The 23,791-nt window shown below is 40.5% G+C and overlaps 2 long non-coding RNA genes across 4 annotated transcripts; one reads left to right on the top strand and one right to left on the bottom strand.

Annotated features, from left to right (window-relative positions):
• The first annotated feature begins 7,982 nt into the window (after nucleotides 1-7,982).
• LOC129659330 (uncharacterized) lies at nucleotides 7,983-17,767 on the top strand. Of its 3 annotated transcripts, XR_008717991.1 has the most exons (5): nucleotides 8,813-10,569; nucleotides 10,909-10,979; nucleotides 11,062-11,207; nucleotides 12,258-12,490; nucleotides 16,599-17,767. It is a non-coding gene; the product is annotated as an uncharacterized LOC129659330 (long non-coding RNA). The 3 variants fall into 3 exon arrangements; XR_008717992.1 differs by lacking the exons at nucleotides 8,813-10,569; nucleotides 16,599-17,767 and adding an exon at nucleotides 7,983-8,796 and having other exon boundaries at nucleotides 12,258-13,060; XR_008717990.1 differs by lacking the exon at nucleotides 16,599-17,767 and having other exon boundaries at nucleotides 12,258-13,060.
• Nucleotides 16,620-23,382, bottom strand: LOC129659332 (uncharacterized). The gene is made up of 3 exons (XR_008717995.1): nucleotides 22,552-23,382; nucleotides 18,410-18,646; nucleotides 16,620-16,755 (listed from the first exon to the last, which is right to left on the bottom strand). It is a non-coding gene; the product is annotated as an uncharacterized LOC129659332 (long non-coding RNA).
• Between the last annotated feature and the right edge of the window lie 409 nt (nucleotides 23,383-23,791).

The raw sequence follows: 23,791 nt of genomic DNA, 5'->3' as shown, positions 1-23,791 counted from the left end.
AAGCTGGTAGAATTCGTGATTATAGATGAATAACTACTTGGATTCACACATGTAAATATTCTTTTTTCCGTGGGAGGGAGATTAACATGATCTGTCTATAATAGGGTACACAGACACCCACACACACCGGGATTATATTTCCATTTTAAAAAGCATAAAATAACTCTGAAGTTGTTCAGTGATGGATACATTTTTGACGGTTTAAATATTTTATGATCCATGAGTAAAAGCAGGATTAAATTTCAGGAAATAACAGATTGGAGATTTGATCATTTTCCCTATTGGTGGGGAGCGGGGCGGGGGAGGGGGGCAATAATAGTTTCCCAAAATAAAGTTAAGGGCATAGAAAACCTCAAGAGAGAGAAAAACAAAAAGAAGACTGATATGTTGAGAAAGGTTTAAAGATCACGCGCCAAAATAAAAAATTCAAAGGCAGATTTTCAAAAAGGCCTTGAGGGTTTATATGAAGGGCCGTCATGGCCAGGGGTGGAGTAGCCACATCTGTCCCAGATGTCAGACTTTCTTGTAACGTGTTCCACGCTTTTACACTTTGGTTTCGGAACCGGGAAGGGAGCGCCTGCAATCCCAGCGAGCAATGCGGGCTTCGCTCTCCACATGTTGGTGAACTCAGCCGAGCCCAGGATTCAATGACACTGTTTCCTAATAAGAGGATGATAAGAACAGCTCTCTCTCTTAGCAACCCCAGCCCCGCATAGCCAAGGGAAAGCCGATGTTCTGCACAGCTTCGGAATTAAAATGATTGGCTAATAACTACTGCTCGCACTTTCCGGGGCCCCAGCCTGTCTAAACTCGTTGTATTTACATTCCTAGAGGCCCCGCTGAGGATCTCGCAGAGGTGCATGATCCTCAGCGCCTAGAGCCCCACACCCGGCCTCCAAGAACAGGGCAAAATATTTTCAATACCTGCCCCCCACCTTCGTGAAGAACTTGGGAGCATTCATCAAGTCTGCAATGCGTTTATTCATTGCTGTACTTCAGAGCTTTCTAATCGAATAGGAACCTATTATTTACATCCGTTCCTTGAACAGATATTTATTATCTGTAGGAATATTTAAGGGTCTGTATTCAGCCGGCCACCTTTGACAGGCGCCGTCACCTCACACTCCCGGGTAATGGACCACACTGTGGCTGCATTTAATTTATTGGGGTGAGAAGTTACTGCGGGGGATTTCCAAAGGGGGCCTTTGCACGAAGAGAGGAGCCGCGGCCCAACCCCGTAGGTGCTTGGAAGATTGTATTTTTGCCTCGGAAAAGCGCACACAAACACAACCCAAAATAGGAAGACTATTTCCTTAAGACATGAATTGTTAACTAGGATCCACGGATGCTTATGGGGTCTGTGAACTGGCCTTGGAACTCCCTCAAATGGAAAGTTAAAATTTGAGTAGCAGTTATGGGGTTCTTTAACTTTTTGAAAATCAAACTTTGAAAAAAAAGTTTGTGACCACCACTCACAGATAAAGAAAAAAAAAAAATCATCAAGAAGCCGTAAGTTGAAATTTACACTAAGAGTTCCGAAGCCTTATGTCAGGCCTGGACAGAAGAAATCTGAGAAGCTGGTACAATTAGCAGCGAACCTAGGCACGATTTTTCGCTAGATTTAACGCAATAGATCAAAACAAGCAATTCTGAAATCCTTTAATAGCCATGCCATTGTGATAAACTCAAGAGAACTTGTGGAACTGGCAAACGGCTACCTGGTGTTAATATTAATGCGTTTTTAAGCCAGAATATTTCAATGACTTCTTTTTCCCTCTAAACTTCAAGGCAATCCAAGATCTCTTAATATTGTCATTACCACGGCCAACAGAGGGAATCCGATCCGATGTGGTTCTAAAACAAAATGGGATATTAACCGTGTTTGTTTTCACTTTGATCCATAGGAAATAGGTCCTGCGCCCTGTGACCCATTAAACTAATAAGATTATACACATCAGCAGAGCGGAGGTTCTAATTGTTTCCATCTGTACTACATCTTTGCATTTTAAAAACTGATGAAAATGGGACTTGAGTTACAAAAAAGAAAATATATAGACAGCGAAAGAGTGACAAAGCTGGGCCAGTCGGACCACACATGAAATCAATTACCGAGAAAAGAAATAAGTGTATATGGTTTGCGCTTTCGAGGAAGAAAAAAATGCAGCAATCATTTAATTCATCGGTGAGGTGCAAGTCTTTCCCTGACGCTAACACTAGCTTGAGAAAACAAGCCAATCCGAAGAGTTTCCGGGGGACACGCTACACTATCCCGCCTCTTCATGAATATTTAAATAGCTAGAGTTCTAGATTTCTTATTTAAATATTCAAGACCCTGTGCCTCGCAGGCTCTTCTTTCATGGACTGCAGCCAACGAGGTGGGGGCAAGAGGGAGGAGATACGTTTGTTCTGCGTTCTCGTTTGCTCAGACGGCCCTCTTTTACGTCATCGTACAGTTAAGCCAATCCGTGAAGCTCCCTTTGACAAGCTCCTCCGCCCCTCCAGCCTCCGCTCGTGGCCAGTCTTAGCCAATAGAATGGCTGCATGCAAATAAAAGAACGCCAGCGTTTCTGGCTCCGCCTGCATCCCCGCCTCTTCCCGGGGCGTGGATGGGAGGAGCCGAATGAGGGCGGGGCGGAGGGTGGAGATGAGGAAGAGGCGGAGAAAGCCGTAACACGTGGGATTGCGTTTACCTCCTAGCTTCCTCCCCCGCGGCTCCACCTCCCGCCGGGAGGGATGCCGTTTGGTCATTGGCTGGGTTAAGGAAAGCAGGGGCGGGCTTATTTTGTATAAAGAGTAGGCGGGAGGCCGGGGTTCTAGCTGTAACTGGAGAACTAGAGTCTCGCCCACCTTCCCGGGGGGTGTGGGCGGGAGAGGGGTGGATCCCGACCAGCCTCGCCCAGCTTTCCGCAAATAGCTTAAGGAAACGGTTTTCTGAAAAGATTCGTTTAATTTCACTCTTTAAAGGCAATTCCATATTTCTAAATGGGTCTTTTCGTTTATTTTTACAAGTCTTTCAGGGGTGTGCCATGAAATAAGTATATATTACCAATACATCCAAAAAGAAAATTAATTTCCTTTCAATCTGCGTAAGGTCCGCGGCTCCTTTCTGGCCTTTTGTGAGGAGGAAAAAAACTTTTGTAATAAATTAAGCTTTCACGAGAATTCATTTATGTCTTTACTGTGAATTTCCTGTCTCCCTAATTTTCCACTAGCGGAACTAGGGAAAGCCAAGTTGAAGGGTGTAAAAAGCCAAGAAAGGGTGGAAAATTCTTGCAGGCTAAGCGTCGTGAATTGCTCATGAATGATGCAAGTGTTAAATTGTTTCCAACAGTAATATGCCCAAGGGATACTCAGTTGACATTCTTTAAATAAGAGAATTATTCTTGTGATTTATTTGTTTGGGGTTTGGGTTTGGTTGGGGTTTTTTTTTACGAAAATTTCTGTTTTATGTCCAACTGAACATAGACTTAACTTTTCAGGACTCGTGAAATACGATGTCAGGTGACAAATAATTTGGAAAAGCAAAGGATGAACATGCATTCCGGGAACCTGAGTTTTTAAATACCTTCTATGCGTTTATATTGGATAACATTTCAAAAGCTTTCAGAAAACTAATTACTGTAGTTTGCTCCAAACTAAAATCGGGGACTGTTGATTCCTTAGATTATTCTCAGGCCCATTTGATAGAACCGTGGAAGAAGCAGTGGGCTTGCAGGGCTTTATTTAAACAGAAGTTAAAATCTATAGTAGTAACGAATATATAGCATCCCATACTTAAATTTTGTGTGGATCCCATACTAGAAGACAAATCACATCTTTCCTTTCTTCAGTTCCTTTGTTCCTCGGCGCAAAAATAAGTTTCCAAGTACTACATTAGTAAAATCCTGAGGGATCTCTCAATGGAGAATACCGGTTCCAGGAAAATTACGATCAAGGGGAAAGGAAAGGTTTTCTTGATAAGTCAGTGTGGTCTAATTTTTTTCTCTGAAACACTTTTTGACACGCAGTAAAAGTAGAAAACTTTGCTTACTTACTACCTTCGTTGAGTTTTATCAGTGTGTTTATTACATTTAACTCAATGCATGCTTAATTTTGTAGTCTTAAAAGTAAATGGCTTGAAACATTTCAATAATGAAATAATTAAAATAGCAATAATAACTGAAATTATATTCAGAAATATTTTTTCATTTCTAACAAGTGATTTAAAGTTAAAATGCATGTTAATATGATATTCCAAGCAATAAAATAATGCAAATCCATCTTTAAGCCAAGAAACATTATGTCAGTTGATAATTTGTTAAAATTGTTACCTGAACTCCAGGTAAGACAGACCAGTTAAACATTAGCAGTTGTATAAACTCAATTGTTAGTAATTATAAACGGCTAATTTTACAATATAATGGCAAAAAGTTATATGTTCAGGTTTATCAGTTTTAAGAGTTAGCTCTCTATGACTGTGTTGGTTCTGTTTTAATTAGCCTTGGGATGATAAATAAAATACCAGTTTAACAAATCTAAATGAAAACTTCTTTAATGCAAGCTATCAAATTGTTTTTTCTTTGCTTTTTTTTTTAATGAATACGGCTTTTCTAGTTCTAAGTAATATATGTTCCTGAAAAGAATCTGAGAAAAACTGAAAGGCATAAGCGGGGGGAAAAAATCCTCAAAATGTACACATATTCTCACTGTCAAGAATTAAACATTAAACATTTCCCTATATTTCCTTTCTAACTTTTCCTATGTATAAGGATTGTTCCTTCCTCTTGTTACGAAATACAATTTGGGCTGTATAGTAAGAACTCACTGTCCAAAGCTCAGATTTACATAGCTCTTAGTTTCTGCTTGAACTGTAATTTAACTTTGTAAGAATTTACAGTTTTATTACATCCATATTTTTAAACTTTGTTCTATTACAAAGAAATATGTTAATAAAATAACCATTTGAATCTACCAAAAAATAGAAATAAAGTATGATGATCTGTTCATAAATAATCCACTGTCACTTGTTTGCATTTTTAAAAAAAACACAGTATAATTATATAATTATAATTTTAAAACATAATTAATGGGACCGTTGGGTTAAAAGAGTATGCCCCAAATTAGTTTACCATTTTGTATACTTTAAAAATGATTTATTAAAAGTTTCATTTTCATACTCAAGCAAAGACTAATGAGCGTTTTCTTTATGTTCTGCGTATCTTCTACAACATAACCACCAATTCCAATATTGTTCATATAAACATTTTCTCTGAGTTTTACAAATAGGCTTCTTCCCTATGCTTTCTACTCCTCTTAAGATGTATCTGTTGATTATTCCTATTTCAAATTCTATGAGCATACATAATCACAGCAAACCAACATATTAAAGACAGTGGTCTGTTTTCAAATTGCAAAAATTTTCCTTTAGCCCAATTATGTTTTACTAACAGCATCTGCTTCCAATCTATTTGCACTTTTAGAAATACTGATTTTTATTAATAGCACCTGAAAATACCAGCAAGCCACAAAGGACATGTAATTAAGAATATCATCAAGCAAGTACTTAACTAAATACATGGTTGGCTATGTTTGTGGCCTCTAAATTAAGCCAAAGTACCCATCTCACCATTTCATGTTACAGTCTCTAATGCTATTTACATCTTACTCATCTTGATGTTATGATTCCAATAACAAAGCAAAAACCCTGTTAATCATTAAATCATGAATTCATAACTTTATAATATATTCTTTATATATTTCATTCTTTATATAATTCATTCTTTATAATATATCACATATCCTGTAAATTTCTAAGCCAAGTTATTTCATAGTGACAGCAGACAGTTGCAAAGAAAAACTCATTTTTACATCTTGGCTCCCTTCAACTTAACGGTACTAATAAATTCAAGCAAGAATTCCAATGGCAAATTTGAACCTTTGAATCTTTTTCTAAACTAAGTTGCCAACCACGAGGATGTCTAAATCCGTGTTCTATGCTTTTGTTTTATTTAAATGCACAACGTGCATGAAGTGGATGATTTCACCAATTTTCCAGGACAGTTTAATAGGAAAAAGACATGGAAATGGGTATGCTCCATGAAAGAGCAACAGTTAAGGCCACTTTTTTTATGGATGCAACAATCTAAGAACTGAATAAGAACATACATTTTAAAATCTCTATGTAAGAACTGACTGACCAGTTACTTGCTCACAGCTGGGAAGGTGCTTGCTTCATATACATTTGACAAGACTGCATTTGCCCTTGTGGCTATACACCATCCATAAGAAAGAAAATTAAGGCCATAGTGGAGGTGTTTGTTTTGTTTCAGGTTTCTTTCATCATGAATGTTTTTTAAAATATTTGAACAGCATGCATTCAGAATAGAAAACGGATGTGTGTGTATTTGTGTGTGAAAATTTTTGTTTCGTGGAAACAAGAAGTGTTTTGTGTCCAGAGTCCCATAATTAAGTAATGAAAACAGACTCTTAAAAAAATGAGTAGCTTTACAAACAGTTACCCTATTTAAGGATCCTGTATTCTATGGCCTTTTCTAAAAAGTGGTGAAGCAGTTAGAAAGTAATTTAATGTTCATTTGCTATAAAAATGCAATATATGGAACAAAAACAGTGCCAGAATACCAGCTTTCTATGCAAAGACAAAATTTATCTGGAGAAAGAAACAGAGTCTATTTCCAAAATGTAAAATGAACATTTTTGCTGTTTCCTTTTAAGCTTGGGTTATGTTGAAAAGTGCCTCAGTGTTCTCCCTTCACATCATAGATAGTTCAAGTGAGGTTTCAAAGTAATATTCAGCCTCCACAAACTAACCAATCTTATTTATTTAAATTTGATTGTAATATGAATTTTGTATAGAAAAAAACTCCAGGATCCATGTTGGATCAACTTTTGGTTACAGTGTTATTTGCACATTCTCATGATGGTGAACAACAGAATGTCAGGCAAAATTATACTTTTTAAAATTGTACAATAGTACTGTAACTTCCAGAGGTGGTAATACTACATATTTCTGAGAGGAAAACTGGGAAAAAGTAATGTATTTCATCACTACAGTTTTCTCCCTCTCATTTTAGTTTATCTTCTGCAACATATATAAAATGTCACTATTATTCATAAGATTATTTGAAGGGATATTCAAGGCATATGAATGTATTTTGCTGACCAAACTAAAGTATGAGGTTGGCAGCTGACAATATCTCTGGGGTCTGTTTGCTTTGATTCTAGAAAGAGTCATCAAACATTGAAAATGACCATGTACGGGCTTATACACTTTCAAAACTATATATATGTAACATATGTACATTGTAGAAAATTCTAAAAGCTCAAAGAGGCAAGAAAGTTTACCCCCAACTGTAGAAAATCACCGCTCAGATTGTGACAAGTTTCCTTGAAATCTTTTCTGTGTATATATTTTCATTCAAAAAATTAAACATTGCACATGCTATTTTGTAAACTGTTGAGTGTTTTATGACACTTAATAGATAATGGAAATCTTCCCCTGGTCTAGGATTCTTCTACAACATTATTTGGATTAGCTGACAGCTCTACTTTCAATGATCATAACTGGGTTTATTTAACACATTCCACATCATGAGCCATTTAAGTTGTGTCAGATTTTCTGGCATCATGAAGAGAGCTGCAGCACACATGACATTATATCTTTGTCAGCAGCTGTAGCTATTTTTGTAGGGTAAACTCCTATGAGAGACATGGCATACTTTCAAAGCTTTTTGTTTCTTTTGCATTTTTCTTTCTTTTCTTCCTTTTTTTTTTTTTTTTTTGCGGGGGGGGTGGTGTGGGGGGGGTGGTGGGGGGGTGGTGGGGGGGGTGGTGGCGGGGGTGGTGGGGGGGGTGGTGGGGGGGGTGGTGGGGGGGGGGTGGGGTATGGTGTGAATGTGTTTTGGTCTTCGGATTTTTTGCTTGGTTTGGACTTATTTTATTTTTAAAATGACCAATAAATACTCTTTTTGCTTTGAAAAATCAAAACATTAAAAGCTTAAAAGGGCTAAAGTTCCCATAGACCAGCTTTTTCCTCCTCAATTTGGTGTGGAGCTTTTTATTTCTTTTTGTATGCATTTACAGATAACATATATGTACATATAGAAAATACATCATACTCTATAGTCTTAAATATGATTACAATAATTCAAATTGCACTCATTCTCAGTGATGATCATACATCACTTAAGAGAAAAGGAAGAGAAATTAAAAGCGCTGTAATCAGGTAAAATAAAAATAAAAGCTAAGTTAAAGAAGGTAATGATTTCCTTATTTCCTTTCCACTACTGGAAAAAGACAGCTTAGAGCTTAAAAAAAAAAAAAGTGATCCTTTCTTTACCTAGTGTCAAGTCAGCCCACAGTTTATTCAATCCATAGAGGTGATGAGAAGCCCCCTGGACTGCCAAGCAGAGTCATTCCTAGTATAGAATCTAATCCTAACAGTCCTACCGTGCAGTTGTGTATCCTGGTTGGCACCAACCAATATTACCTTAGGAAATGCCCAGTAGATTTGTTGACAATGAACACCAAGCCTGGACGTTTTCTGTCTTTATAACCAATTTTAGAACTAGGTAGAACTGAATTCCCGCCATAAGTACCAATAGAGAGTAGGAGCGACAGAACTGAATTATGAATCTTCCACGCCCCTTTTAACCAGTTTCGGGGAAGGTAGAAGGAGACCCGCGAGCGTGTGGCTTCTAGCGTAATGGGGGCGGGGGCTTTGTTACCTTCTTGGTGAAGCGGATGCCGCTGTGGAAGGGCTCAGGAAGAGGGCTTAGCACGTTGAAGTGCTTCCTGCAGGTATAAAGTGATCCCCAGAGCAAGGTCTCCTTCCCGGCGCTCCCTCCCCCACCGACCCGCACATTCCCGACGCGAAGCCCAGGGAGGCAGAAGCGTATGAGGGTAGTACAGGTTACAGCTGAGTCGTCGCGGGGCCGCCTCATTCCCCTTCCTCCTGACCCTTACGCACAGATGGGTCTCCAACTTTCTTTCTTCCATTCTGAGATCCCCCATTATCTGTCTCCCCAGTGGGATCACCCTTTCCTACCATAAAGGAGAAGTGTAGCCGGGACAGAGGGTTGGCCATAAGATACAGAAGAAGGGAGAGGAAGAGCTATGTAAATAATAAGAATAATATATAACTCCATTCACTTTTGTTTATCCTTGAAAGTTCTCCCAGCATGCAAATCAACGAAACTTAATTGAATTAAACCCGGTGGAATTTAGAAATTGACCAATTAACTCCTTTCTCCGTTTCTGAGCATCAAACTGATACTAAAACGCCATGAAAACAAACTTCCTGACAGTAAAGACACAGGCTTCAAACTTATGGAAAATACTTTAGAGGCATACAAGACATCAAATAACTGCTACAAAACATTCTGATACATCCAGCCTGAAAGTATCAGAAACAGATGGGCTCACTTCCTCTTGGTATTTCACACCAACTCCAAAATAGTTAAGGAAGAGACTGAAAACAAAAAAAAAAAGAGAAAGTTTTTCCATTTGCTCATCCCATATTGGAAAATTTTGAAAAACCCCAACCCATTCTAATTATATGGTTTTACTGCACTGGGAAATTAATTATTATTGTTCCATTAGAGGTGCTGACAAACATTTGATCTTTCAGAAATGTCTGGGTTTTCTTTATGTAGTCTCTTTTACAAAGGCATCAAGTCTTTCAGGAAAAAAAAAAATCTCATAGACCTCCTGGGTTCTGGCATCAGAGCTTATGCCATATTGTCCACAAGCAAACTTAAATCTTTGCACATGCATCCTTCTTGAGGTTTACCTTCAAAACACAGAATGGAGATATTTATTTTCTCTCTAATTAATATGAGCAAAAGTAGTCTCTCAATTTAAGCCACCCAGATTTCTCTAATTTTTTTCAATTTTATTCATTAACTAAATATTTTCTGAACTTTTATTTCTTTCTGAATTATAGAAAAATCTAGGAACTATGAGTATCTCTCCACCTGTGTCTATTTAAATATCTACAAGTGTGAGTGTATGGATTGCTAACATCCAAGTGCCTGGAGTAATAAAGTAGTTCCTACTTCTATGTGCAAATAGAGTGAAATTCTAGACCAAGGAGATTGTATTTGTGAGAAATATTTACTCTTAAAGACCTCTCCCTGTCATTGTTAGCCTTTTTAATTGATCATTTGGTTCTTTTTTCTGGAAAAATCCATCAAGAGTTAGGATCAAAGATGGAGACCCCAAACTTAAACCAGCTCCTTCCTTCCATCTTCTGTTTATTAAATCAAGAGTTAAGACCGGGTGAATTCAATTATTCCTTTGAAGACCACATCTTTGTTTTGAAACGCAGATCCCTAAAAGCAGCATAACTCAAGCATCTGTTCAACTGAACAGTACAGAAATGTGCCCAGCTTGTGCCAACTCTTAGTTTCAAACACAATCTGGAGTGTAGACCCTGGGGCCAGACTGATTCTCTACTGAGTCAGCCACTGGCCACCTGTGTGACCCTGGGCCAGTTTTATAGCTTTTTATGTCTCTCTCTCCTTCATTGGCATAAAGAGAATAAGAGAGCATCCACAACCTCAAGGAACTGGGGTGAAAATTATATTAATATCTGTAAAACTCTTAGTGCCTGACACATAGCAAGCAATCAAAAGATTATTTTCTCCAAAGACTATAAGTGTTAGGTAGCCTATTCAACTGAAAAACTAGAAATTCCCTTTGCCTAGAAAACAGGATATTTAGGCCTTTTCAGGAATTCTCACAAAGGAAATTTGGTCCATATATTGTGGTTAAGTTAGTGTCCCATGGGGAAAACAAGGGCTTCTTATGCTACCATCTTGCTGATGTCACTTGTTATACTTAGGGCTCTTAACATGCTTTCTTTTCTCTTTGTTTCATTTTTTTCTTTTTTTTTTTTTTTTTTTTGCATAGGATGAGTGCCATGCCCATAACAAGTACCAAATAAATAATTTTATTGTGAATAAATGCAGAAAGAATGGACTGTGAGTTCATTTTTTAATAATGGAGGGGATGGAAGGGGTCATGTATGTGAAGAGTTGAGACATAAATAAGTCCCTCCCTTAGCACCTGCAGGAATTTGGGACCATCGCCAAGGACAGAAACTGAGAACTCTGAGTCCAGTGACCAAGAAGTTGGTTTCTAATAATAGAGCTAGCGCAGCTGACAGAAGCAGAGACAGTAGACCTGAGCGGAAACAACCCGAGAGTCAGGTAAGCTGTTTCCAAGCTTTGACTCCCTCACAAACTGTGTAACATCATCTGGGAAGCCTAGTACTCCCTCTGATGACAATGGGGATAAGAGAGTAGAACTGTCCTTTTGGGGTTCCAGGAACCACCTGAACCTCAGTTACTTATTTCTAAAAGGAGGATGCTAAGCTAGCCGCAAGTGACTATATCTGTGAAAGTGCTGTGTAATCTACATAAAACAATAAAAAAGTTAAAGGCATAATCATAACTGAATTAGAAGAGAAATTAGGGTTAACCCTAAGAAAGAGGTTCTTAAGAATCTATGGCATCAAGTGTATGCTCAGTCGCTCAGTTGTGTCTGACTCTGTGGCCCCATGAACTGTAGCCCACCAGGCTCTTCTGTCCATGGGGATTCTCAAGGCAAGAATACTGGAGTGGATTTCCATGCCCTCCTCCAGGGGATCTGCCTGACCTATGACATCATACCAGACCAGATTTTGAAAGGAGACTGTGGGATCTCTATATGAGAGGAACTTGAAGGAAAGGAGAGGAAAGAACATCTGTGGGGAGGGGGAGTGTAAAGTGTCCCCAGCAATGCTTTTTGGCTTTCAGATGCCATAATTATGCAGCTGCTAAGAACATGCACCATGATGCCCAGTGGCTCTCAGGATCAGGGCAGTGTCACTTCACCAGTGACATCCAGAGGAGCAAGCCAGCATGGCCCACAGGTGTGCTGGGGCATGAAAGAGGCTGGCATCTGGAAGAAATAGAAGAGCTCCAGACCTGCCGGCTTGGCAAGATCTTGTTTGATGGGTGATCTCTTTTTAGAGAGAGCGGCCTACCTGGTGCCATCTCATTTTTTTAAATACTGCCAACCAAGTTTTGTGGGGCCTGAAGCTCAAAAATTTGGGGGCCCCTCTTTGAGGAACAGATCAGGAAGCGACAACAAAAAGTCAAAATGAAGCCCAGGGTCTTGAAAGGGTGCTGTGCAGATGAGGGCCCTGAGATCTGAGGCTCATTAGCTGCCTGGTATAGCAGCCTGCCTACACTCATGTTATTATCTTTGCTCTACAGATGGGGAACCGAGGTTCAGAGAAGGAACACGTCCTGGGGCGTGCGGTTCATGAATGGCCAAGCAGGAACCAGCTCCCAGTCATCCTCGTTTGTGTGACACCATGGCTGTACTTGGAAGTAGGGTGGAGTCTCTGTTCTCACCTGCGTAAATGCAGATTGCTGGAGCCTCTATTCTGGGAAATGTGTTTGCTTCTAACTCTGAAAGAACAGCTAAATGATGAACATCCTCATACGTGAGGATTCCAAAAAATCTAGAGGTTTGCCAGGCCTTGCACACTTGAAGGTTTGATTATGGGAACTGTAAGTGGGGGCAACTGACAACACCAATGATCTATAAATGTTAATAAGAAACAATGTTTATGGCTATGATAACAGGTATAAGCTCTAATGTCTGTAGCAGAAGTCAGAAACACAGTCACAAAAGTGATCCCAGAAAGATAAAGATATCACAGATCCAGTTCAGTGCCATCTTTCTCCAACTAAAGATGAAAACTAAGGCCCAGAGAGGGTAAGTCACTTGCCGAAGGTCACACAGCTTCTAGTGGCATAGATGGAGCTAGGAATCTACTCCTGCAGTTTCACTTCTTCATTGCCAACATTGTCACTGGGGTTCTAATTCCACAAAGCATTCACTATTTACTTTCTAAACAAGGACAGTAATGGTGCTTTCAAGAGTTTAACAATTAACCATGCATTTTGATTTTTACCTAACCTCAAAGATAAATAAAACAGTATCCATGTATAAGATGCTTGGAAAAAGTCTTCAATCATGATCCTTGCAAAAATAAAGAACTTGCCACACCTTTTACATTTGGCTTTTAAATTTTATTTTCTGGTGCTTTCTATAGTTGACTAAAGAATGAGCCCATTCGGGGGTAGTGGGGAAAAGAAAGTTACCATGTCCTTTTGTTTTGGTGTCAGTGAAGGCATATTTTTATTATGAAGTAAAGGACATATTCTTTTTATTAACTTTTATAAGTTCAGTTCAGTTCAGTTGTTCAGTCATGTCCAACTCTTTGCGACCCCATGAACCGCAGCATGCCAGGCCTCCCTGTCCATCACCAACTCCCAGAGTCCACCCAAACCCATGTCCATCGAGTCAATGATGCCATCCAACCATCTCATCCTCTGTTGTCCCTTTCTCCTCCTGCCCTAAATTTTTCCCAGCATCAGGATCTTTTCCAACAAGTCAGCTCTTCAAATCAGGTGGCCAAAGTATTGGAGTTTCAGCCTCAACATCGGTCCTTCCAATGAACACCCAGGACTGATCTCCTTTAGGATGAACTGGTTGGATTTCCTTGCAGTCCAAGGGACTCTCAAGAGTCTTCTCCAACACCACAGTTCAAAAGCATCAATTCTCCGGCGCTCAGCTTTCTTTATAGTCCAACTCTCACATCCATACATGAACACTTTTTTAAGATCACCACCAATTTAAGACTTAAGATGATCTGTCTCCAGGAAACTGGCTACATCTTTCCCATGATCCCAAACCAAGAGATAAAGTATAGTGGTGAGAAAGGCAATTATCCCTCCCATTTTCTACCCTCCTGCTCCTTTTCCTACCCTGGCTACCATCTGGGTTACTGTGAACATAGTCAAGATTACCCTCTATGGCTGTGGTGTACCATAGAACTGTTCACAATGATGGAATGTCCTATATACTGTCCAATATGGCAGCCATAAGTCACATGTGTTTTGAAATTTGAAATGTGGTTATCGGGACTTAGGAACTAAATTTTAAATTTCATTTTATTTTAATTTATTTTAAATTTACATAGTCACATGTGGTTAGTGGCTATAATATTGGACATGTCCAACATAGAACATGTCCATCATCACAGGAAAATTTATGAGACAACATTGACTTAAAGGATTTACCCCTGAGCAAGAGCCTAGAGACTGTGGCTCCTGTCTGACCCTGAGCTGGGCTTCATCCTTTGGGCTGAGCTGAAAGAGAGGCCTCCAAGAGGGCCTGGTGAAGACTCCTGGGGCATCAGGAGGAAAGGAGGTGGAACAGAGTGGACTCACTCCATTGATTCCTACACAATAAAACAGAGAGGGACCTTAGCCCCTGCCCCTCTTTACAGTTGAGAAAACTGCAGAGCAATGAATTAATGACTCGGTAAAACTTAAAACAATCAGTGAGTAATTGAGTCAGGCTCCTAGTTCCCTTCCTGATTAAGTGACAGACCTGTTCCAAGAGCCAGAAAAAAAGTCATTCGTTCTTTCATTCTTTCAGCAGAGACACATTTTGTTTCCTCTGCACAAGGATTCTAGTGTGTAGGATGAACACACAAGGGAGATGTGAGTTGGTAGAGGAGGAGGAGGTGCCATCAGTGCAAATCAAAGGGCTCTCCGGAGGATCTAATAGGGTGATGGAGCAACCCAGGAGCCTGGGACTGAGCCAGTCTTAGCACTGAAAGTCCCTCATCCCAAGAAGCACCTTGGCTGTGCGTGCTCAGCCATGTCTGACTCTTTGCAACCCCATGGACTGTAACCCTCCAGGCTCCTCTGTCCATGGAATTTTCCAGGCAAGAATGGAGTGGGTTTCCATTTCCTAGTCCAGGGGATCTTTCTGATCCAGAAATGGAACTGGTGTCTCTTGCATCTTGTGCATTGGCAGGCAGATTCTTTACCCCTGTGTCACCTGGGAAGCCTAAGAAGCACCTTAGTCCAGGGCAACTCAAGATAGTTGCTCACCCTCAGACTGGTAATAACATCACTGATCCTCCAGAATCCAGGTGAAGCAGAGAATCAAGGCAAATACTGCCTTTGTGTGGGTGGCTCAGGCATTTATTAATACTTTATAAATCTGGAGGAAAAAAATGTTTCCTGGGGTAATAATATCCTGTATTTTCCCCTTCATCTGCATTCAATTGTTCTCAACCAGCAGCCTGCAAGCAGCCCAACTTTTAAATGGACCATGCCTCTTTACACAACATTACGTCTTAAAACATACCTTTAAATGACCATAACATGATTTTAAAACAGAGATATGGAGTGATTAATCCACAATGTAGAACTCTGTTCTGGAGGCTGAGACTGGTTATTACAAGGTGAAAGCACTTATACAATCATCAGTCACCTGCACCATACCTTGCTTTAGTGGAGGTCTGGGGATTTCTAATGGCCTCTTTAAGAATGTCCTGTTTCCACTTGAGTCAGTCCTAGACAGAAGCATTATTCAGGTGCCCATTGAACACCTGGCCTATGGCATCAATTATCCAAAACCCCAGGATGAAGGAGACAGCAGAGCATACCAGAAAGAGTCCAGGGTTAGGAGACAAGAACTTGGATTCGAGTTTTAATGTTGCCTTTAACTAGCCTGTGTGACCTTGGGTAAGTCACTTTAAGTATCTGAGCCTCGGTTGCCTAATCTGCAAAAGAGAGATTTCAACCCCTGCTCTGATTGCAAGAAATGTGAAAGGGCTTGGAAAGTACAAAATATTACACAATGGCAGGGCCTCTGATAAGTGAAGCTGACATTTGAAAAATGTAACTGTAAGTAGAGATCAGGTACAATTACTGGGCTCTGCAGCAAACCTTCACTTAAATCACCTGCCTCCCTGGAGGACAGGACAGGAGACATGTGAAGACAGGAAAGCAATAGCACAAAGAAGCACAAGTCCAGAGAAAACATGTCAAAGGTCTTGAGAAGTCAGAAAAGCCAGGTGATCTCATTCTGGTGTGTTCTTCTGTGACAAAGACATAACCACAAAGTGAGTCATTTAAAACAAACCATCAGAACAATGGTAAGATCCCCAAAAGGCAGAAATATGCATAAGACACACATTCTACTGATGTATCTTTATGGATTGAGTCTCTAGCCTTGGAATGTATGTCGGTATAGTTTTTCTTGCCATTTCTGTTTGCTCACAGGGCTTCATCACAATTAGATCATCCTCACCTGAAGCCCAAATCAGACTCCTTTTCCTGGAATAATTTTTATAGATAGTTCTAAGTAGTCAGCTTCTGCCACAATAATATCACGTAATAAACGACCACCAAACCTCAGTATCACACACCAATAAATATTTGTTTCTGCTCATGAGTCGAAGGGGAGTTCTGATTTGTGTGGGGCTTACTTACGCACCTATGTCAGCATGGGGAGGGCAGATACATGCTGACCCTGGCTGGGCCCTCATCTATGTCTAGGGATTGGCTGACTACTATATAATAGAACCATCTGGAATCTCTTCACATGAACTAACCAATAAAATACAGGACACCAAGTTCAACTAGAATTTCAGATAAAATATATGTGTATTTTTGAGTATAAGTGCGTCCCAAATATTTGCTGAGTCTGGGAACCCTACCTATGTGTCTCTTTCATCCCTCTAGCAGGTGACCGCGGCATGTTCACGCTGTGAGCTGGGGAAAGAACAGCAGAAGCGCACACAGCTCCTTAGACTCTGGGCTCAGAACTGAAGAGTCACTGTGTTCCATTGGCCAAAGCAAGTCACAAGCCCAGCCCAGATTCACGGACTGTAGAATCATCCTGAGAAAGACATAGATACAGAGAAGGTGAAAACTGGAGCTGTTTTGACAAATCCTCTGCTACAGTCCCCAATGGCAAAATCACCAGCCAAAGGCACAGGAACACTATTGCGTTGTTTAGTTGCTAAGTCGAGTCAGACTCGTTTGCACCTCCATGAACTGTAGCCCGTCAGGCTCCTCTGTCCATGGGATTCTCCAGGCAAGAATACTGGAGTGGGTTGCCATTTCCTTCTCCAGGAGAGCTTCCTGACCCAGGGATTGAACTCACATCTCCTACATTTCAGGTGGATTCTTTACTGCTAAGCCATGGGGGAAACGTATGAGTACAATAGCCTAGAAGAAGAGGTACTCAAATGTCACTTGTCCATTGAATTCAAGCAAGGAAGAGGCATGGATTGAGAAAGCATTGAGGACCTTCAGCTACAGGGGAGAAGACTGGGTTCTAGGCCGGCTTTGTAAATTTTCTTTGTTTCCTTGGACAGAACCCTTCTTCTCTGGGGCTCAGTTTCTTCATCTATAAAATGGTAACCTGCACTCCAGGACCTTGCAGTTCTAAGATCTGATATTCTTGAATATTTTAACTCAAGCTACTTACCTTCTTCCATCATTTCCCTTCAGCAAACTCCTGCAGCCTAATGGACTTTATGACTATATTAGCAATGCTATAACTTAAAACCACCCACCATGGTCCTCATGGACTGCTCCCGCATTCAAAGCAAATTTAATCACCAATGCATATCCAATAAAAAAAAATGGAAATCTTCAGGCCAAGGGGACATCAGCTCCTGGCAAGGAACAAGCCTCTTGAATAAATAAATCTGCTTTGCCTAATATTTCCCCCTCTTGATTTGAAGAGAGACAGTAACCCTTTTTCTGTCATTGAATTAATTTGCTAGAAGTGGCTGTAATTTCTATATAAATCCTGAGATTGTTTCTAATTTACATGTTATATATGAATGTTTATGCATGTGGTCCCAGCCTAATATCCTCCAGGGGTCCTCTTGGAAACTGTATGAATCATGTAAACAAAATTAGACTGAAATAAAAAGAATGTATGATATTTTCTTCACTAGTACTAATTTTTTTCTAAGTTTGGTTTTCTCCATAATGGTCTTCCTGCTGACTTTAATTATATTTATGACACAATTATCCTGTGCCAGGCACATCCTCACGTGCCGGCTGCTCATTTGGCATCTGTCTGGTTTGGGGGGATGCCCTGCAGGCAGAGGGGTGGTCTGGCTTGTTTGCTGTTTGTCTTTTGGGAGGCTGCTGAAGGAAGAGGGGCTAGAAGATGGTATAGGGGCATCTATGTGGCTTTTCTCCCTGTCCCATCCCACCTCCCCTCTATTTTATGGGGATGAATTCGGGTCATGGGCAAAACTGAAACCAGGTCCAGGGAACTTCCTCTTTCTGTGGCCTCCCTAGAGTGCTATTTGAAGACCATTACTGCTGTTAATTAATGATTTGCCAGCTGTCTGCACTAATTTTATAGCATTTATGTATGCACATGCGTTGTACTTTAGTCTGTTTCGCAGACTAAACCAAACACAATGAACATGAAATATGAATTCAAACCTCTGATTTCCGTTTCTAGCAGGAGGCCTGCTGAGCTGGTGCAGTTCTACCTTGTGCAATCATTGGGAGGGTGTACTCACCTCGCGGTTGGCGGGAATATGGCCTCCGAAGTTCCATTTTGCTGGGAGGCCCTACAGGGGCAGGGTCATGAAGGGAGCACGCTGTGTCCTGAGTCAGGGGTAACTGTCGAGTCAACAGTCTGGATAACAAGGGCACAGCTCTTCAGAAAGTTAACCCATTCCAGGTCTCTCAAACATTCATCAGAAGGACGTGTCAACACCTCCTCCGGACCCCTTTCTTGTCATGATCTCCTTTCTCTAAATAGAAAATATTGTGTTTGTGATTCTTTGGAACTACCCATCACCGTTTATCCCAGAGATTGTCATTCTCAGGAATATGAGAAGTTTGCATTGGCTGATCTAACAGACACCTCTGAGATTTAGAATTAGAGTGTTTGTCATGACTAGCTTTGGCTTCTATCATTTCTCTAGGCTCACCCAACATCAGACCAGGTCATTCCCATTCAAACATTTGACTGTTCCCTTCCCTTCCAGAAAAATCAAAGAAAATCATAGTCTGCCTACAACAGAGTAAGGTACAGCATAATGGTTTGATTTTTGCAGAACCATTCAATAATAACAACACCCCAAAACATTTTATTTTACTCTGTGAGGTAGAGAAGAAGACCCAGCAGAAATGGGACATAGTCCTTAGAAAGAAGTGGGGGACCTCATAAACACTTATTACGAGCCAGGCCTGTGCTCTGTCATCTTCGCAACAACTTTTCAAATGTTATCATTTTATAGACAATGAATCTGAGACTCAAAGAAGTTAGATTTTCTCTAGGGGAGAAGCAACACAATTGAAAAGAGCATGTAACTATCAAGTGCCAGGCCAGGCCATCCCTGCCAGAAATGCCACAGAGGCTAGGAAGACAGAAAAACAAGCAAAAGCTGGGGTAGATGGTTTGGAGAAGCACACAAGACTTTGGTAAGAGCTGGATAGCTGCAGGCATAGAGAACTTTCCAGAAGAGAACCTAAGTGAGGAATGAACAGAGCATGTTCTCAGGGAACCGTGAGGGTGTTGGCCTGCTTAAGGCTCAGGTTGGGGTGGGAGGAAGCTAGTGGGCTCCAGAGTCCACACTCGAGACATTGGAAGTTGGCTCAATCTGGACACATTCTGAGCTGTTCCAAGGAGTTAAAGAAGGAAGCAAGGTGACCCGAATGGTCACAGAGTCACCACCGTCATTCTGCCTCTTGGGCGGGGCCCTGAATCTGGCTGGAGGACCCTTTTCAGCTTACTAAAGCAATTAAATTCAGAATATAAAGGTATATGTAAACACCACTACTTCTAGAAATGACTAGTAAAATAAGTACCCACAATATGAGTATAAAAGCTGGACACCTTGGTGTTCTGGGTGCATGAGTGGAAATATATTTGATGAAGGCATGAAACAGAGGTTGCCAAGTGGTGCTAGTGGTAAAGAACCTGCCTGCCAGTGCAGGTACATAAGAGACGCAGGTTCAATCCCTGGGTCTGGAAGATCCCCTGGAAGAGGCGATAGCAACCCACTCCAGGATTCTTGCCTGGAGAATCCCATGGACAGAGAAGCTGGGTGGGCTACAATCCAAAATGTCGCAGAGTCGGACACAATAAAAGTGACTTAGCACGCATGAAACAGATCTAACATATCACTACCTTTTGGAGGTTTTCCCTTTTTCTAGGTTTCTTTCAGTTCAGTTCAATTCAGTCGCTCAGTCGTGTCTGACTCTTTGCAACCCCATGAATTGCTTTAGGACATTGCAATTAATCCTGATATTCCAATATCCTGTACTTATGTCCTGTTTATTCATCTGTCCTTATGAACATGAAGATTTTTGTAAAGGCGGGAAAGAAGCAAAGTAAATTTGGGAGATTATAAGGCAGAAATGCTTCTTTAAAAGTTTTCCTTTTCAATATTGAATCAATTCAAGAATTCAGTTGACAAGGTCAATGCTGGGTCACATATCCTGACTTCCTTATACCCACAGCTTAATAATCTAAAAATAAAAATCAATTCTTGTCTGAGGGTTGTGAAGGGCTCATAATTGCTTTAGAGTGAAGCTCAGAACCACTGTGCCTTCTCTGGCCTCCCATTTCTTAGACAGGAGAACACCGTTTTTCAAGTCCAAGGCACTGTCAGTATTAGATTGCATGGTGACCAAATAGGAAAATCTCTGTTTAAGATGAGATGATAATCATTACAATCATCAGGCAAAAATGAGGCCCTTTCTTTAATGCTGCCTATAGAGATGGCAGAGAAGTAATAAGAACCAATTGTTGGTTAGAAATCACTTCCCTTAGAAAAATTGGTTCATAATCATTTTCCTTCCTATTTTCATGATAGTATTTTGAATCAAAGAACTTGCTTTGATTTTTAAATAAAACTGTTTGCCCCCCTTCCAGCTACTGAATTTTCTTTCTCTTTAACCCCAAGATCCAGATGTGCTTGGAACTTCATTATAGCATACACTTTAGCTGTGAGCCTGGCTGGGGTGAATTTCTGGTTTGTTTGCTTTATTAGATTTTGTGCCATTAAATAAAACCTTGAACTTCTAGAATGCTGTTGAATTTCCCATCATAGCTACACCTCCATTTGTACATGTGAATATCTGTAATAGAGCCGGCTTTCTGTTTTTATTAGCACTTCCTTTTTTTGTTGTTTAAATGTATTTATTTTTATTTTATAGTATAAAAAAAATTTACTATGAGATTTACACTCAATAGTTCTTTTATATATACTGCAATTTTACTCAAATTTCACAAAAAAATTAGCATGTAGGAAATTTGAATGAAACAGTATGGTAAAAACAACAAAGAACCAAAAAATCTAAAAAGGAAGTACACCAATAGATGACAATTCAACATTTATTAGGGTTTCAGTTTTGGTTGACACTTAATGCTTGCAAATTTTGAAACAAACTTTGAGATCATGATAACTATTCTGAAGAGATCTCAGCACCAGCATTAAGACTTGTATTATACATTCAGTTGGTATTAGCACCTTCTTATAGAAGTATTTAGCCTTCTAATCAGCCACAGTTTTTAAAAACCAATTCCTGGAGTTTTCATAAAATTTTAAAGTATCTATCAAGAGTCTTTTAACTATAAAGATCAGCCATAAGATGGAAATGGAAGAGTCCATTAAAATCTCATTATGGAAGAGAAATTCTCTGCCACTTTTTCTTAATTCTACCCCATGGGAATGTAACTGCCCTCCCTCCCCCCGCTCTATCTATATAGCGACCGATTAGAATCCAAGGACTGGGATGCGAGGGGTCAGTGGAGACACGCATACACCATCCTCATCTCAGCCTGGGTCATGGAAATGCACACCCAGGTCAGCTTCCTCCCATCCTTGGTCTCCCCAATCCTGCTTCATCCACCTTCTACCACCACAGCCTTGGAGAAGCAAAACATGCCTCCTGAGTCTCCCAAACCTTATTTTTAATCAAAATTTAGGCATTTGCACAACTGATTTCTTTTAGACCAAGCCAACTTTCTTTTAAGCCCAGTCTGTTCTGTGAGGCCAGCTAATTAGCCTGCCTGTACCAGAAGTACTCACTTTTTATTACCTTTAATAAAACAAAGCCAGGTTTGAGGAAGTGTTGGATGGAAGCTGTCTCCAAAACCTCAGGAAGGGAACCCCCACCTTCTAAGCCCCCACCTCCTCCCCAGTAAGATTTGTGGTCTGGTTAGAAGGACCATTTAGATGATGAAAGGAACCAGTGGACAGCCCCTGATTTATAACCAGCGTGATTTTTTTTAATATCCACCAAATTAATATTTTTATGTCTGTTCCCCCATCAGGTTGCTTCGGTTTGAATTTCAACGAGGGGGAGCCTGCCAAGACCATGTAGTAAAATACAACTGGATCATAAATCCCAGCAGGGGTGGGAGAACGTAAGACAGATTGCTAACACCTTAAAAAAAACAACACTGAAACCCCCAAAGCAGGAATTCGCTTTAAAGTATTCCAGGCCCAGCAGGGAACAGGAGAGACACAAGCCTTCAGAACGTGAAAGTTGGTTCGCCTTCCCTTTATCACTTCCCGGCAGACTCCAACTCATAGCAAGCCATTCTGGCAGGTAAATCAGGCCCCCTGAGCTTTCCACCCAACGCCAGGGATGTTTCTCGGGGATGTGTGCTAGAGATAAGGCAGAAATACTCTCAAATGAGCACCTTCTAGCAAGTCGAGTCTTTCTGCAGCCCTTCCTCTGGAATGGCGGTTCACACAGCTCATCAAAGTCTCCTTTCATTAGTGCCACACCGAGGGAAATAAACGCAGCTGGCAAGACGGGGTTTGAAGCTGTAAGAAGAAAGCCATGTGTTTCCTTCCTAAGACTAAAATCATTTCCCTACGAGGAATAAAGAGCTTTTACAAACTTTCTGGAGGGATACGTCTCGGAGGGGACAGGTTGATTACTCTCACACCCGCACTGGGTACCAGCAGGAGAAACAGAAGCCTTGATTTGCTTGGTTTTATAACAGGTTGACTTCACTCGAGCATATATGGAAAAGTAAACGCCCTTATAACCTAGCTTATTATTGCACTCATTTGGATAAACTACAGGACGAATTGAGTCGGCTGAAACATAACTGCTGCCAACAGGAGAACCCTGATAGAGCTCAGTGGATAGCCCATAAAATAGAGGCTAGTCCTGTCTGTCAACACCGGCATCGTAAAGGCCGCTCACTAATCCTCCTCGTGGGCAGCGCTAAATCCTGGCTTCATGTTGTCTTTTCGTTCTGTCACTTGCCTGTCCCTAGGTCTTGGGACACACCACTTGATCTTGGGAGCCAGATGACCTGCTCTCAGCAGATGCATGGAGTGACATTCCCAGTGTCACAACTTCACCAGGAATTGTTTCATAGAAACCCACTTACAGACCAGATTACCCTTTCTCATCACACGTTACCAAACAAACGAACACCCTTCAAACCTTTGTTTCACCCACTCTGTATTCAGAGGCAAAGTCACGGCTGAGACTTTCAGAAAATTTGTGAACAGGCAAAGGCACAGCACCAGAGAGGGTCCAAATCGATGTGTAAAGAGACTCACACGAAATGGAAATGCATGGAGAAACCTAGAGTTTGGTTTGATTTTTTTGGTTAGAATATAAAGATTTTTAGTTTGTTAGTATGGATATTTCATTACAACCATAAAAACAGAATTCTATATATAAATATTTATGTGTGTGTGTGTGTGGTAATATTGAGTTTTTAGGTAAATAGCCTAAAACTTTAGCAGACTCACACAAGTCCCCACAAGTGGAATATAGGTCTAACACAAACCCAAAGTATATGAAGACATTTTTCTAGAAAGGACATTAGTAGGACAAGTACTGAAATTTGAAAAAGATCTGCAAGTTAGTGATATTGCTTTCCTGGATTTAATATCTGCACTGGGGTTGTATAAATG

Source organism: Bubalus kerabau, chromosome 8, assembly GCF_029407905.1.
Source record: "Bubalus kerabau isolate K-KA32 ecotype Philippines breed swamp buffalo chromosome 8, PCC_UOA_SB_1v2, whole genome shotgun sequence".
Lineage (NCBI taxonomy): Eukaryota > Metazoa > Chordata > Mammalia > Artiodactyla > Bovidae > Bubalus > Bubalus kerabau.
Note: the sequence above shows the minus strand (reverse complement) of the source record. Positions and strands in the feature narration are given on the sequence as shown.